Source organism: Triturus cristatus, chromosome 2_2, assembly GCF_964204655.1.
Source record: "Triturus cristatus chromosome 2_2, aTriCri1.1, whole genome shotgun sequence".
Lineage (NCBI taxonomy): Eukaryota > Metazoa > Chordata > Amphibia > Caudata > Salamandridae > Triturus > Triturus cristatus.
This window is the reverse complement of record NC_140582.1, coordinates 195,724,256-195,737,082: the sequence shown is the minus strand read 5'-3', so window position 1 is coordinate 195,737,082 and position 12,827 is coordinate 195,724,256. Positions and strand designations below refer to the sequence as shown.

The following is a 12,827-nucleotide window of genomic DNA, read 5'->3' as shown; positions in this document are numbered from 1 at the left end:
AGTTCAGTCCATGTCACATGTTGTAATGTTCTGTAGTCTATACGCACTTCCAAGGAAAAAGTTTTTGGTTCCCATCCTGAGAGAGGCTCAGCTTCAACAAGTAAATCCAGCAATGTTATTCCTCTCTATGTTGGGAGAAATGCGTATTTATGTAAACATGGGCTATTTTTTAAGAAGTAGTAGTAGAGAGCCTAGAGGAGATTAAATATAGTTAGGATACAGGGAATGATTTCAAAGAAGGGGGTTGCAATCTATGAAACAAGCTGTGGGCAGTTTATTGCACTAAAATAATACAGAATAATGCAGGCAATCATGAAACTTAGAGTAGGCAATACCTAGAGAGAGGAGGCTGGCAGAGGATGGGGGATAAGGAGAGGTTACTCAAGGGAAAGAGAGAAATAACAGTAGATTACAACAAAAAATAATAAGAATACTTTTTTGTGACCATGCTTTAAGGACTGAGGAGTATATTATTTTGTAAGAGAGTATTATTAACAAGATTAGTGATACTTCTACTGCTGCTACTGTAAGAACTGCTACCACTAATAATAATGCTATGAAAGGATACTACACCCCGGGCTCAGTGTCTCTCTTGTTTGAAGATGCAACTCGGATGCAACAGCATAAATATATTAAAAATGTCTGTACATTTAGTATGTCTATATTTGAAATGATCCAACCGCAATAAGAATTGTGAAGGCCAAGGAAATGCATTTAATAAATAGGTATTAAATAATGCAAAATATAATTTGGTGGGAGCCTGTGAAACACTTCAGGAGATGATCGAAACATCTGTTTCTATTCCGGATAAAACAGACTGGCAATGCTACGCCAGGTCTTGCATACAACACCGAACCCTTGCAATAGGAGGAATATCGAATATACCCATAACAGAAAAAGACACAATTTCAGGCTAATCGTATTAACCTGCATTCCAGTTCCCGTGCGGTGCGTCACATTTTCATTGCTCTCGGACTCGGATACAACGTCTTCGAGAACATTCCAAAAGGGAATTCGAACGTTCGTGTCTTCCCGGCGTCAAACAGCGGGAGACCGACGCCGGTCACGTTCACAGGCTCGCTCGCGCTTCACTATCGCCTTCGGCATTGCGAGTACCGAGAACACGGATAAGAAGCAGGGAGAGACTGCCGGATAATTGACAGGCACTGGAGCTCTGCGCATCTGGTGTTATTGATTAACCTTATACTCCAGATAGTTTGTCAAGCATCATGTTTTCTTGCCTATATTCTATTATTTCGTCTGTCAGGCGGAAAGAAATGTTAGTTGGGAAAATGTAATACAACTCTCCAAATAAGTGCTTTTATTATGACTGAAATCCAATAAAAACCTACTTTGTAAAATACAGCGGTTTAAGGCAAATAACCATTTCCTTGAAATTATAGGTCTTGCCACTCTATTTTACTTGATAAAGATCGGCCTCTCTAGTTAGGTCAGATGCCAGCCTGAAGTTTTTGCTTTTTTAATTGAGTGTCCACATATTACCAATGTTAAATGCACAGGAGTGGTTTCTCAGAGCTTTTACAAGACAAAGTAGACTTAACTCTAGTGGCGGCTCCTCCGCTAAAGCGGAGTAGCGTTGTCCCACTGTTCTTGGAGCAGTGCAAAAAATAAAAGTAAAATGATAATTACAAGATGTTATTATCAATTTATTTTTCTATGCGGGACTTGGAGTCGGGCGGGGCAGGGCTGAGCTCGCCAGAGCAGAGTGGGGAGTGGTTTGCACTCCCTAATTGCCCATGACTGGCTGGGCCAAAACATAAGTGTGCATGACTGTTTAGGGCCGGTCAAACAGTCATGCGCACTTAGTGTGTTCTCCACCTGGCTGTGTTGCACGACCCGGTGGAGAACATGCCCTGGCTCCCAGGCACTGCCTGAGTGCCCAAACAGGCTGCTCAGACCAATCACAATGCTGCTCATGCAGCGTCGTGATTGGCTGGCAGAGTCCGGGAGCCTGGGTGCTGCCGGTGATGAGAGGAGAGGCTTGTGGCGGCGGGGATGCTGAGGTTGTTTTACTTATTTTTTCATCCCTCCCATCTCTCCGCCCCCATTCCTAGGCAGCCACCACTGCGTAATCCTTTAAAAAAGTTTGATTCTGTTACAAGACCGAAGCCTCAAATATGACTAAAGTCTTCTTTACTTTTACTCTGGCAGCAGATTATAATATAACCTTATCACCCACCAGGAATGAAAGAAAAAACAAATGAAACATGTTACAAAAGTCAGCATCGTAATACGACCTCATAATAGGATCAACAGTCCGATCATAGTCCCTTGCATAATCATCTCAGGCTCTAGCAGATGAGTACGACTTCTTGTTTTCCTTTTATGCTAACACGAGAATTATTGAATGTTTCATGTGTTTATTGTTGCGTGAAATATGCTTACTAAAGACCACTAAAGAAATTGAATCCCATTATTTCCTTCAGCTCACCGCTTAAGGAAAACTCAATTTCATTTGAAATAACAAGAGGGTAAACTAAGTTGTCCAGTGTACGTTTCACAGTGGCAATTTAATATTCAAATTGTTATGATTCTCTCATTAGTTGTTCAGTTTCACTCAGAGATGAAATCTGCAATGGCAACAAGAACTGTGGACCACACGTATCAAGCATTTTTGCCCTCGCAAACGGGCCGATTCGCAGAATCAGTTTTTTTGCGAGGGCAAAAAGGACTTTACTGATGCATCAAATGTTTCCATTCGCAAATTAAGTGATCGCAATTTTTTGCGATTACCTAAATTGCGAATGCATTTAGGGAATCACAATTTGTGATTCCCAAAATGCGATGCATCAAGCCTTTCCTAAATGCAAACTGTGCATTTAGGAAGCGTTAATTACCATCAACTTCAAGTTGATGGTAATTTGCGCATTCTTTGAAAAATGCACAAAAGTGCATTTTTCAAAGTGACATGTGTGGCACATACATGACCTTAGGGCATGTGTGTGCCCCACATGTGCACATTTACCTTTTAGGGGGGATGCATCAGGAGGGCCTTAGGCCCCTGGCACCCTTGGACTTGCATGCGCAATTTGAGATTACTAATTTGGTAATTGGTATTTGCGAATGCATTCCCATTCATTCCTATGGGCCTATACGCCCATAGGAATGTATAGCGTGACATTACCCAATAGTGATTCGCAATTTGCGAATCGCTATTAGGTAATGTTTAGAAGTCTCAAAAGTTAATGCGATTCCTACATGCATAGGGAATTGCGATTCCTAAATAGCGATTCCTTAAAAATCGCTATTTAGAAATCGCAATTCCTTATGTTGATGCGTGTGCCCCTGTATCTCTAGATAAATTGCTCCCTGCATTTATGGATAAAGATTACAAGAAAAGAAGTGCAGGCAGTATGGTGAAACCTCAGGGAAAATCCATACATTGTATGATCCTGCCTGGCTATTTACCGCACTTTCTTCTATGGGCTTACCATGTAAGAAGCGTGGCCAGACCTCAAAAGAAATTGGAATTCTCAGAACACCATTGCTATTTTGAAATATAGTATAGGTTGTCTATTGCCTTGCTTCTGCTCGCTGAAAAGCAATTGTGAGCATGAGGTCTTAGGTTAGTGTAAAGTTAAATGTTTTAAGGAGTCTCAAGTACAGCATCAGCTTTACATGTTTTTTTAGACCATGTTTTGATAGTAATTGTGTGTCCCAAGATAAAGTTGAATTTGCTGTCATACAAACTGACTTAAGTAGGGATCAGCAGTGCGCTCTTTTATAAGTCATAAGCAAGCTTGTAGCAAAATCAACTACTTGGGCCTTGCCAAAAATGTGTCCCTTGTCAAATAAGGTAGCAAGGCACTAACATCTATTGATAGAACCCAAAATCTTGGTTACTGGTGTGCATCCAGAACACACGTGTAAACAATGAAAATTTTGATGCCAAATTCTAGTCAGCTGTCCCCTAATATGGTCAGCTTATTAATGATTTAGTTATTTCTTTAGTAAGTGTACCAAAGCAGTGTGGATCCTGAGAATAAATTGCCAAAAATCCTCTAGTTTCGAGTCAAAAGTGGCTGTAAATCGTTTACTGTCTTTTGAGGGGTATTCCCCAAGATTCTTGCCTTTTTATGCGGAACCCATTTCTGCTGGCTATAGGACTCTGCACACTTTACTCCTGCTAACCAGTGGTAAAGTGCGTGCGCTCTCCTCTGTAAACATGTTAGAATTGGCAGAGCCCTAAATGGCAAATTTAGTTTACTTGTAAATCCTTAGTATACGGTACTACATGTGCCCAGTTAAATGCTACTAGTGTATTGAAGCTCTAATTATGCTACCCAGTAAGGAAACATTGTTAAACTGTTTCCAGGACTGCTGTTGCAGCCTTAGTGTTCATTTTTAACCTGCCATTTTTCACACATGGTATAAGGGTGTGCATGACATAGTCGCCTATGAGAATGTCATACATCGACTTAATGACCAAATGGAGAAATCCGAGAGTGTGTGGGGCATTTCCCTGCTCACAGGAGATATTTCCCTTCCACATCCTTCACCACTGCAAGAGAGACCACTCAGTAGCAGTCTTTCTCCTCGATCATTAAGGTGCGGCCTTGGCTTCCCAAAGATACCCTAAGGCTACCTTCTGTAGAGCAGGGGACACCTCCAATGAGAGACATATCAATGGACTATACAAACATAACAGAATGGGGGTCTGATAGCAGACAGCACAAAGATTGAAAAAGGAGAAAAGTGTGTAGAGTCAAATCAAACCCATACGTTATCAGAGCAGAGCGTGGATAACCATCAAACTTACTCAACCAATGAGACAAATAGTGAGAGCAAAGGCACCTCTCATGATCAGTTTATATCACATGGTATCCAACTCAAGCAGAGGTATGTCTCTTGATCGTAGAGACTACCTCGTTAGTTAAAGGCTCTATTGCTCCCTTGGGTTGATGGAGAAACGTCAGGAAGACACGTGACAAACTGTGACCACCAGATAAAGTAGAAGTGCAGTGCAAAAAGAAAGATGTGAATTCTAAAAAGGGATTGTGTGAAGAGTATGATGTAATTCAACTCACTCCACACATCTCAATTAAAAAGGAGTGTAACAAAATAACCAGCAGTGCTGACTAGTCGCTGCTAAACGAGGGTCGACATGTTTCAGCCATCAAGGGCTTGTGGCCCACGGCTTTCTTCAGGACCTGTATAAATTTTATGCTACTGCATTCAGTTGATGGAATTCAAATAGTGCATGTGAAAAGATGTGAAACTAAACCAAAACAGAGAAGTAGTAATAAATACTACCTCACGTAGTCCTAATCCTCTGTATCACAGGGTGCGAGCATCACCCAGCGGGCAACGACGGACAGAGCGGGGCCTCCTTAACCTGAGCCAGGTTCCAGGGTAGGTGAGGTGAATTCCCTGATCACGCTGGGTGATGCTCGCACCCTGTGATACAGAGGATTAGGACTACGTGAGGTAGTATTTATTACTACTTCTCTGTTTTGGTTTAGTTTCACATCTTTTCACATGCACTATTTGAATTCCATCAACTGAATGCAGTAGCATAAAATTTATACAGGTCCTGAAGAAAGCCGTGGGCCACAAGCCCTTGATGGCTGAAACATGTCGACCCTCGTTTAGCAGCGACTAGTCAGCACTGCTGGTTATTTTGTTACACTCCTTTTTAATTGAGATGTGTGGAGTGAGTTGAATTACATCATACTCTTCACACAATCCCTTTTTAGAATTCACATCTTTCTTTTTGCACTGCACTTCTACTTTATCTGGTGGTCACAGTTTGTCACGTGTCTTCCTGACGTTTCTCTATCAACCCAAGGGAGCAATAGAGCCTTTAACTAACGAGGTAGTCTCTACGATCAAGAGACATACCTCTGCTTGAGTTGGATACCATGTGATATAAACTGATCATGAGAGATGCCTTTGCTCTCACTATTTGTCTCATTGGTTGAGTAAGTTTGATGGTTATCCACGCTCTGCTCTGATAACGTATGGGCTTGATTTGACTCTACACACTTTTCTCCTTTTTCAATCTTTGTGCTGTCTACTATCAGACCCCCCATTCTGTTATGTTTGTATAGTCTTATTATGGGGATTAGAATGTGGGCAGGTCTTTAAATATCCTTTCCCTTAGACCCTGTTTCCAGGTGGTAGTTTAGACATATCAATGGCCCATTACCCCTAGGACACACCAGACTCCAACGGGCACATAACGGGTACACCACATGACCCGTAGTACCACAACAGGCAGAAGGGAGTTGTCTTCTCAGTATAGATGACCACCTCATGGGATACATCAGCACTACAGGCTCAACCTGTTGTAGGAGTTATCTTTCTAATACAGCAGAGAAGTCCCTTCCTGTCAGCACAACATATATCTCCCCAAACAAGGTTCCTAGGTGTTTGTACCTCCTGCAGGGTCAACACTGAGGGGTAGATTACAAGAACTGATGCATCTTTGCATATTAGCAGAGATGCGTCAGTTCAATTGCATCGTACAAAAAACTCTTGCACCACCATGGATGCTTCGCATTTACAATGCGGCGCACCGTGGCGCAAGTATTGACAGATGGGTCACGCATCTGTTGGCGTAAAGGTAACACATTATTGGAGTCATGTTGCAAGAACGACGCAACTCCAGCAATGCTCAGGAATGGCCATTCCTATTGTGTTGCGTCACTCCTTATGCCTGCTTCAAGCAGGCGTAAGGTTTTGAGGCAGTGGCGTCGTAGAACTGGTGCAGTGAAATCTTGTAGATTTCACTGCGTCACTTTTATGAGGCTTTCTTGTGTCGGAACACCCACCCTGCATACATTATACCTGACGCAGGTATAATGTGACGCAGGGTTTTACAACGTGACGCATCTCCCTAGATGCATCACGTTGAAAATGTGTTGCAACCTGGCACATTGTTTACGATGCCGCTGCATCACAAAAGTGACGCAACAGCGGTGTAAAAGTGTCGCTAGGGGCTTGTAAATCTGCCCCTGAGTTTCTTGTATTTTGTACCTTCTAGGTGGCGCATTGAGCATGCTTCCTGCACTGTCCCAAATGGAACAGGTGGAAGTGGACATCTGGCCCAGGGGATTTTGGGTCGACTCCTTCCTTTACAATGGGAGTGGATACATTTGTTTCATTGTTAATACTGGCTGAACTTTGTCATTGATTTTAGTGCTACACCCTCCAGCATATCTTTCTATGAGCTCCCCCGACTGTTTCGGAGGGACGGTATGCCACTACAGTTGCATGAGCATTGTAAGTTTGAAATATTGGCGTATTGGTTTTTATACCTGAAAATGAATAAAAAACATGTTTAATAAAAAAACCACTGCCATTACAACCTAGCATAACAACCCTTTTACCCGACCTGAATCTTCCTTTAAAATACTTATAAGTCAACCCTAAGGTAGGATCGAAATGCCCACAGATCAGGGTGCATAGCATTTACAAAGTAGGACATGTGTATGTAAAGTTTCACATGTCTTGGTATTGAAAAATCTCTAAAGTTGTTTTTCAGGGTGGCAAGGCTGGTTTGTGCTATTACATTTACATGCTAAATTCAATTTGGGAGTAGGTTGACAATTGGTTCATGGACTAATTTAATAGCAGTTTAAAATCCAACTAAATTGTCAAGCCAGGTTTTAAATTGCAATTTTGGAAATAACACTTTAAGAAAGTTGTCACATTCCTGACTAAAACCAAACAGGCTTCCTGCCAGTGTTCAGCTGGCACCTGGCACCTACTGGCTCTCCTGTGGTGAGATGTGCATTGCTACCAGACAGTGGGTAAAGGGTGCTGGGTGTGGGGAGGAGGACTCCACCCTTGACAATATGGTCTGATGCCTGTGCCAAGCTGCTTCCTGAGCTTCAAAGGATCCCTACCTTGTCACTAGCAGATAAAGCTCCCACTTAGGCCTGCCTCACCTTTGTCTCTCTAGTCAGACTGGCACCAAACCCAGAGGAAGGAGAGGAACAGAACAGAACTGGTTAAGGGGGTGACACTGGGTATACAAATGACAGCCCCAGAATATTTCATCAGAACACTCTTCGAACTGTGAAGCACCAGAAGGACTACCCTGCTGTCTGAAGACCCTAAATGAAGTTTGAACCTGCTTGCCTTGAACCCAGGACCCAAAAAGTGATTCCATAGATTTGGCTGACCTCATGTTTGAACAACATGGAAACAACAAGCTTTCATAGTCCCTTTCCCTGTAACTGCCCAGCTGACCAGTACCCATAGGACCTGAACTGTACCCTGCTGCTAGCCTCTGTTGAGGTGAGTCATAATCCAAATTGGTGCCTTCCAGGTCCTGGACCCTTGGCTGGTGTTAGAGTGTACCCCTATTGTCCCCAAACCGCAAGATCTGATACTTAAAACTTTTTGGCAACTCTCTGCCTGGAGAACTAACAAGGACTGGGATTGCCGTAGAAGCTTTAGCAATCAACGTCGAATCACTGGTCAGCTTCAGCTTGCTGGTTTAACCTGCCGAAGGAGCTCTGGCATCCAGAATATTTTGTAAGTCAGAATGTAGAAGGCTTCATCTGTACCAACACCGAGCAGCATCCAATTGATGTCGAGGCCTTCCTGTTCCACAGACTTTGGACTTTACCTGCTCGGAGCTTTCTCACCTACCTAGACGACTGCACAGAGTCCCCACTCTTCAACAATCCACTGTCGTCGAGCCATACTTCAGATCCAGCTTGCCCCACCGACTGCTCGTCGATGATAATTTTTACTCCATGAAAGTTTCCACATCAAAAAGTAAACTTTCCACTGGGATGAACCTGTCTCTGTATCTGACCTGCGCTCCATTGCAGTCAGCCTTAAATTTTGACTTTAACCCAGAGTAACAGCAGTTGGCACTTTGTGCTTTTTGTCTCTATTTTTAAATCAAACATCAAAAATTCAAATCTCTGGTTCTGTGTATTGGAATTTTGTCAACTTGGGGTCATTTTATTTATTAAAATTATCTAAATTTTTCTAAATTTGTTTAGGATTTTTCTTGTATTGTGGATTCACTTTATTACTGTTTAAGTACTACATAAATGTTATGTTATGGTGACTTGTAGAGCGCACAGCTGCCCCAGTGAAGGGGCATCCCGGCGCTGAAAACAGAAAACTGCACAGCATATAGCAAACAAGACAGCTTATAACAGAGGAAAGAGGAATGTTTTCACAGCTTTGCGGAACGACAGATAGGACTTTATACTGCAATTGAAATGGGGACCGAGTTCCAGAGTTTCGAGGCCAACAAACGGAAGGAGCACCCTCCAGCACTGGCCCTTCTCACCCTGGGGACAGCCTCAAGATTCTGTCCCATAGAACGAAGTTGGTGGGAGGGGATGTAAAAAGTGTGCAGATTAGCCAGAATACATGGAGATGAAAAATTAAAGATTTTAAAAGTAATGCAGAGGGCCTTGAACTCTAGACGCTTGGCCTCAGGCAGCCAATGGAGGCGACGGATGGCATTCGAAGTAGGACACCTCGGCAGGCCAAGGAGAGCTCGAGCCGCTGCATTCTGTACCCTTTGTAGTCTGACAATCTCATACTGGTGGACCCCCATATAAAGGGAGCTGGCATAGTCCAGTCTTGACAAGATCAAGGCCTGGACAAAAACCTGCCTAGTTGGGGGATCAAAAAACCCAACAAATGTTTGAGCTCCCGCAATAGCCCAAAAAAAGTCCCTGCCACCTTCTTGGTTTGGGTTTGAAAGCAAAGGGCGGTATCAATCCAAACCCCAAGGTTTTTTACCACCTGTTTAGGGGCAGGTGCCGGCCCCAGTGAGGCAGGCCACTAGTGCTCACTCCACAACTCCGAGTCTCTCCCCACCAGCAGTACCTCGGACTTGCTGGCGTTTAGCTGGAGACAGTTGGCAGTCATCCACTCCGAGACGGCCTCAAGATCGCTACGGAACTTACAGGCGTCCCAAGTAATGTCATCGGAGAGTGTGACTACCAACTGAGTATCGTCTGCATATGATACTACCGTGAGCCCTCTGTTCTTAGCCACCATCGCCAGTGCTTGAACATACAGATTGAAGAGGGTAGGGTTCAAAGCCGAGCCCTGCGGTACTCCCTGCTTGGTGGCATAAACTCTGGATGCAAAAGGAGAGGCGGCAACCTGGAAGGTCCTCTTAGAAAGGAAGGAGGCAAACCAGTCCAGGGTGGCACCCGCTATTCCCACCTCCTCCAGACGCCTCAACAGGATCTGGTGGGAGACCGTGTCGAACGCAGCACTTAGATCGAGCAGAATCAGTGCCGAAGTACGACCCTCATCCAAGGCCCATCTCAGATGTTCAGTGACAGCAAATACTTTACCCATTGCCTCTAAGTTAAGATTGACTGTGTTGTGCCATGCTACCAGAGGGTTTGGCATAGCCTTATTTAACCCTTTCGCTGCGGCGGGAATTCCGCCGCAGCGCTGGGGGGGGGGTTTGGGGGCAGCGCGGTGGCACGGTGCTCATGACGGAACCACTCCGTCATGAGCCGCGGTTGAGCTGTGCTCATGACGGAGTTGTTCCGTCATGACTCCGCCCACTGCGCTAATCGCCCGCACAGGCGGGGAATTAGCGCCGCGTGGGCGGCGCGGCCGCCAATGGCCGCAGCATGACGGAACCACTCCGTCATGAGCACACGGCGACCGTGGCTCATGACGGAGTGGTTCCGTCATGAGTGGGGAAGGGGTTAATGACTAGTTGTTCACCCTGGCAAGGCCTGTGATTGGTATTTGAGGTGGTTTTCTCAACCCCCTCAACTAACACTCCAAATTCTTTCACTGAGCATTTGTTTTAAGAATTTAGAAGAACTACATGAAAGAGTATATCCTTAGATTTCACTTCCTATAGTACGATTTCTAGTACTTACAAATCAATGTTCAAGATCTACAATGCTTTCTTTCAAAACCTCATTAGAAGGGATGAGGGCAGAGAGCTCTTTCAATTACAGTAAGTGCCACAAGGTTTTACAAATTTCATAGAACTTGGGGGTGGTGGGAAATGTGAAGGGCCTAGATGGGAATTGAAAGTATCAAAGTAAAAACATGTATTTTTGCTAAATTCTAATTAAAACAATTACAGTTTTCACTTTAGTTCTAAAAACTTTAATTCATCTCCCACTACATTGAACAGTCATCCTTTATGGTCAGCACATGAAGTAGCAACGGGAGGACGGGGTTACTGCATTTGGTGTATCACTACCAACCGAAGTTTGACTTTTGTTGTTTCCCTTTTTTATGTTGTGCTTTCCAAGGTTACAAAGTATGTATTAACCCAGTACAAACGATGGATTCTGAAGCCTTGAATAGTAGAACCCTGAGGCTACTATGAGGCAGGAGAAGAATGGCTTTGTATTGGCTGTTTCACCAACCTTCTACTTTATTTCAACTAGGTGTAGAAGAATCAATGTTTAATGAAGAGCGTGAGGGTAATGTTACTTCTGGAAGACAATTGCAAGTTATGATACTCTTTTCTTAAATGCTTACATTTTCTTTAGCTTCTATGACCCCTTCACGCTGGTGGAGATACATAACAAGACTAGCTGTTTCATAAATAATTTAATTCGTAATGACCCTATAGGGGTGTAAGAAAATGCCTCTCCTTGTTTGGTCACCCTCCAAAACCGAAGTGCCCTGGGCCCTGCTGACCGGGCCCCAGTGCCTGTGCTCTGACCCCCTCAAATGTGTATGTGCAATTCCCTAAATCGCTGACTGGCATTTTTAACTTACCTATACATTCCTAGTTCACAGTGCAAAGTGTACCCAGGGCTAGTAGGTTAAATGTCACTAGTGGACTGAAACACTTACTGTTCCACCACTATAGTGACAAGTTGCAAACATGGGTCAATGTCTGCCCCTGAGCCAAGCCGGACAGCTTTTAAACTGCCAACCCAATACATCAAAAAAACCTTGTCAAGTCAAGCCTTCCTTTTTCATACTTATAAGTCACCCCTAATGAAGGCCTTAGTAGCCCACAAGGCAGGCTGCTAAATGTTAAAAAAGTAGGGCATGGCCCTTTTTTCTTTGACATGACATAACACTGAAAACTCAAAATAGTTGTTTTCACTATAGCAAGGCTGATGGTCCCATTGGCGAACATGGAGTTGCACTAGCTCACGTGGGACCACCAATCAAAGTACTCAAAATTATCAAGTTAATTGTTAAATTAAACCCAACTTGGTGCTGAAGTCAGATTTACAGTAACTTGCAATGCAAAGGCGACTTTAGAAAGTCACCTCTCTCTTGCCCTAAACTTCCAATAGCCGCTTCTGATTAACTGCAGCAGTTGTCATCCAAGACAGCTTTGGGAGGGGAACAAAGGCTCTGCTGGATGGAGTATATGTGACCTTCTCCTACCAGGATGGCTGTAAGGTGGTGGCCACAGATGGCCCGGTTCAAAGTGGCTACTGACTGAGAGGCCAAAGCGAGTCACACCTTAACTAACCCACACTTTTAATTAACTAGACAAACTGGCATCTCCTACAGATGGGGAATTTTTTTTTCTGGAACTGGTTTCTAGGGTGGGTGGCTCATTATACTGGACACACCTCAGTGGGTGTGCCAATAGCTCTGACCTAGGGAAGAAGGGTCCAGAGATCTTGGATTAGGGCAGAGAGATGCACTGTGGTATTGACTAGTGCCAATCACAACAGAAAGAATGTTAGAATGGATTGGATTGCCCCTTGAGAATTGTAGCCCCATTGGTTAGAAAGTCCACGCTACCATCAAACTTGAAATTCGCATAAAAGTGGCACCCCTGGTTTCCTGCTTTAGAAGTCTTTTGGGCTCAGAAAGAACATAAGAAGGACTGCACCTGCTGGACCTGTGCACTCCAGAAAGAAAGG

General features: G+C 43.9%; 1 protein-coding gene across 1 annotated transcript in view; it reads left to right on the top strand.

Annotated features, from left to right (window-relative positions):
• The window catches only part of STPG2 (sperm tail PG-rich repeat containing 2), a 2,141,360-nt gene that overhangs the window by 875,748 nt on the left and 1,252,785 nt on the right, over window positions 1–12,827 (top strand). The window lies entirely within an intron of this gene.